General features: G+C 42.4%; 1 long non-coding RNA gene across 1 annotated transcript; it reads left to right on the top strand.

Annotated features, from left to right (window-relative positions):
* The first annotated feature begins 1,875 nt into the window (after positions 1–1,875).
* Positions 1,876–3,747, top strand: LOC115483147. The gene is made up of 3 exons (XR_003944264.1): positions 1,876–2,199; positions 3,406–3,657; positions 3,737–3,747. It is a non-coding gene; the product is annotated as an uncharacterized LOC115483147 (long non-coding RNA).
* Positions 3,748–4,589: the final 842 nt, after the last annotated feature.

Genomic DNA, 4,589 nt, shown 5'->3' on the forward strand with positions numbered 1-4,589 from the left:
AAGAGGTTTGGGTTGCATATAAAGAGTGGATACGGGCGGCTGCCAGAACTGAATCCACCAAAAATTCATTTGTTTCTTGCTTACTCTCTCGCGCTTTCTACTAAGTTATGGCAGGTGCACCAGTCACTTTGCAGTCAGCAGTGGAGCTTACTCATCCAGGCAGCACAATGCTAATACATGTAAAATGGAGCAGAGTTTACGCAGCAGGCGCAACCCTACATGTACAGCTGGACAATGACAATGTATGTATATGTATAGTGTATGTATGTGTGTTTGTGTGAGGATTTATCTAAGTGCGTTTTTTGTAATTTTTATTTCAGGAAGCCATGCAAGAGGTTTGGGTTGCATATAAAGAGTGGATACGGGCGGCTGCCAGAACTGAAACCAACAAAAATTCATTTGTTTCAGTTGAACCATTCACTATGCAGTCAGCAGTGGAGCCTACACATCCAGGCGGCGCAATGCTAATACATGTACAATGGAGCAGAGTTTACGCAGCAGGCGCAACCATACATGTACAGCTGGACAATGACAATGTATGTATATGTATAGTGTATGTATGTGTGTTTGTGTGAGGATTTATCTAAGTGCGTTTTTTGTAATTTTTATTTCAGGAAGCCATGCAAGAGGTTTGGGTTGCATATAAAGAGTGGATACGGGCGGCTGCCAGAACTGAAACCACCAAAAATTCATTTGTTTCAGTTGAACCATTCACTATGCAGTCAGCAGTGGAGCTTACACAACATGTACAATGGAGCAGAGCTTACGCAGCAGGCGCAACCATATATGTACAGCTGGACAATGACAATGTATGTATATGTATATGTGTATGTATGTGTGTTTGTGTGAGGATTTATCTAAGTGCGTTTTTTGTAATTTTTATTTCAAGAAGCCATGCAAGAGGTTTAGGTTGCATATAAAGAGTGGATACGGGCGGCTGCCAGAACTGAAACCACCAAAAATTCATTTGTTTCTTGCTTACTCTCTCGCGCTTTCTACTAAGTTATGGCAGGTGCACCAGTCACTTTGCAGTCAGCAGTGGAGCTTACTCATCCAGGCAGCACAATGCTAATACATGTAGAATGGAGCAGAGTTTACGCAGCAGGCGCAACCCTACATGTACAGCTGGACAATGACAATGTATGTATATGTATAGTGTATGAATGTGTGTTTGTGTGAGGATTTATCTAAGTGCGTTTTTTGTAATTTTTATTTCAGGAAGCCATGCAAGAGGTTTGGGTTGCATATAAAGAGTGGATACGGGCGGCTGCCAGAACTGAAACCAACAAAAATTCATTTGTTTCAGTTGAACCATTCACTATGCAGTCAGCAGTGGAGCCTACACATCCAGGCGGCGCAATGCTAATACATGTACAATGGAGCAGAGTTTACGCAGCAGGCGCAACCACACATGTACAGCTGGACAATGACAATGTATGTATATGTATAGTGTATGTATGTGTGTTTGTGTGAGGATTTATCTAAGTGCGTTTTTTGTAATTTTTATTTCAGGAAGCCATGCAAGAGGTTTGGGTTGCATATAAAGAGTGGATACGGGCGGCTGCCAGAACTGAAACCACCAAAAATTCATTTGTTTCAGTTGAACCATTCACTATGCAGTCAGCAGTGGAGCTTACACAACATGTACAATGGTGCAGAGCTTACGCAGCAGGCGCAACCATATATGTACAGCTGGACAATGACAATGTATGTATATGTATAGTGTATGTATGTGTGTTTCTGTGAGGATTTATATAAGTGCGTTTTTTGTAATTTTTATTTTAGGAAGCCATGCAAGAGGTTTGGGTTGCATATAAAGAGTGGATACGGGCGGCTGCCAGAACTGAAACCACCAAAAATTCATTTGTTTCTTGCTAGCTGAGCTCAGCGCACGCTAAATTAATTCTTACCGCTAGCCGAACAAAACGAAAAACGCAACATTAAAAAAGGGATTGTCCAGCACACTTGCAGTAGACGAAAAAGCAGAAGTGCGGAAGAGCTTAAGCATGCTGGCGGAACAGCATGCATAAGGGAGCAGAAGAGAGAGACAGAGAGGAAAAACGCTAATAGATGTACAAGGCAGCAGAAGCAGGAGAGCAGATGAGCAAACGCATACAGGCTTAACAATGCAGTGAGTAGAAATTCAGAAGAGTTTACGCAACCGGCGCCACAATACATGTACAACTGGACAATGACAATGTATGTATATGTATATGTGTATGTATGTGTGTTTGTGTGTGCGCGCCATGCCCGAAGTTTGAGTAGCGAGTAAAGAGTGGCTACGGGCGGCGGCCAGAAGTGAAACCAACAAAAAATCATTAGTTTCTTGCTAGCTGAGCTCAGCGCACGCTAAATTAATTCTAACCGCTAGCCGAACAAAACGAAAAACGCAACATTTAAAAGGGATTGTGCAGTACACTTGCAGAAGACGAAAAAGCAGAAGTGCTGAAGAGCTTAAGCATGGTGGCGGAACAGCATGCATAAGGGAGCAGAAGAGAGAGACAGAGGAAAAGCGCTAATAGATGTACAAGGAAGCAGAAGCAGGAGAGCAGATGAGCAAACGCATACAGGCTTAACAATGCAGTGAGTAGAAAATCAGAAGAGTTTACGCAACCGGCGCCACAATACATGTACAGCTGGACAATGACAATGTATGTATATGTATGTGTGTTTGTGTGTGCGCGCCATGCCCGAAGTTTGAGTAGCGAGTAAAGAGTGGCTACGGACGGCGGCCAGAAGTGAAACCAACAAAAAATCATTTGCTTCTTGCTAGCTGAGCTCAGCGCACGCTAAATTAATTCTAACCGCTAGCCGAACAAAACGAAAAACGCAACATTTAAAAGGGATTGTGCAGTACACTTGCAGAAGACAAACAAGCAGAAGTGATCGAATCAAATAAAAAATTTTATTTTTCGGGCGGAGCAAAAATCTAAAAAAAAAAAAATAAAAAGAAATTCAAACAAATAAAACAAAAAAAAGTGAAACCAACAAAAAATCATTAGTTTCTTGCTAGCTGAGCTCAGCGCATGCTAAATTAATTCTAACCGCTAGCTGAACAAAACGAAAAACGCAACATTTAAAAGGGATTGTGCAGCACACTTGCAGAAGACGAAAAAGCAGAAGTGCTGAAGAGCTTAAGCATGGTGGCGGAACAGCATGCATAAGGGAGCAGAAGAGAGAGACAGAGAGGAAAAACGCTAATAGATGTACAAGGAAGCAGAAGCAGATGAGCAAACGCATACAGGCTTAACAATGCAGTGAGTAGAAAATCAGAAGAGTTTACGCAACCGGCGCCACAATACATGTACAGCTGGACAATGACAATGTATGTATATGTATATGTGTATGTATGTGTGTTTGTGTGAGGATTTATCTAAGTGCGTTTTTTTGTAATTTTTATTTCAGAAAGCCATGCAAGAGGTTTGGGTTCCATATAAAGTGTGGATACGGGTGGCTGCCAGAACTGAAACCACCAAAAATTCATTTGTTTCTTGCTTACTCTCTCGCGCTCTCTACTAAGTTATGGCAGTTGCACCAGTTACTATACAGTCAGCAGTGGAACTTGCACATCCAGGCAGCACTATGCTAATACAAGTACAATGTAGCAGAGTTTACGCAGCAAGCGCAACCATACATGTACAGCTGGACAATGACAGTGTATGTATATGTATAGTGTATGTATGTGTGCTTGTGTGAGGATTTATCTATGTGCGTTTTTTTGTAATTTTTATTTCAGGAAGCCATGCAAGAGGTTTGGGTTGCATATAAAGAGTGGATACGGGCGGCTGCCAGAACTGAAACCACCAAAAATTCATTTGTTTCTTGCTAGCTGAGCTCAGCGCACGCTAAATTAATTCTTACCGCTAGCCGAACAAAACGAAAAACGCAACATTTTAAAGGGATTGTGCAGCACACTTGCTGCAGTAGACGAAAAAGCAGAAGTGCGGAAGAGCTTAAGCATGCTGGCGGAACAGCATGCATAAGGGAGCAGAAGAGAGAGACAGAGAGGAAAAACGCTAATAGATGTACAAGGCAGCAGAAGCAGGAGAGCAGATGAGCAAACGCATACAGGCTTAACAATGCAGTGAGTAGAAATTCAGAAGAGTTTACGCAACCGACGCCACAATACATGTACAACTGGACAATGACAATGTATGTTTATGTATATGTGTATGTATGTGTGTTTGTGTGTGCGCGCCATGCCCGAAGTTTGAGTAGCGAGTAAAGAGTGGCTACGGACGGCGGCCAGAAGTGAAACCAACAAAAAATCATTTGCTTCTTGCTAGCTGAGCTCAGCGCACGCTAAATTAATTCTAACCGCTAGCCGAACAAAACGAAAAACGCAACATACAGCATGCATAAGGGAGCAGAAGAGAGAGACAGAGGAAAAACGCTAATAGATGTACAAGGAAGCAGAAGCAGGAGAGCAGATGAGCAAACGCATACAGGCTTAACAATGCAGTGAGTAGAAAATCAGAAGAGTTTACGCAACCGGCGCCACAATACATGTACAGCTGGACAATGACAATGTATGTATATGTATGTGTGTTTGTGTGTGCGCGCCATGCCCGGAGTTTGAGTAGCGAGTA

The sequence above is a fragment of the Drosophila hydei genome, unplaced genomic scaffold (genome assembly GCF_003285905.1).
Source record: "Drosophila hydei strain 15085-1641.00,03,60 unplaced genomic scaffold, DhydRS2 tig00000508-arrow-arrow-pilon, whole genome shotgun sequence".
NCBI classification, from domain to species: domain Eukaryota; kingdom Metazoa; phylum Arthropoda; class Insecta; order Diptera; family Drosophilidae; genus Drosophila; species Drosophila hydei.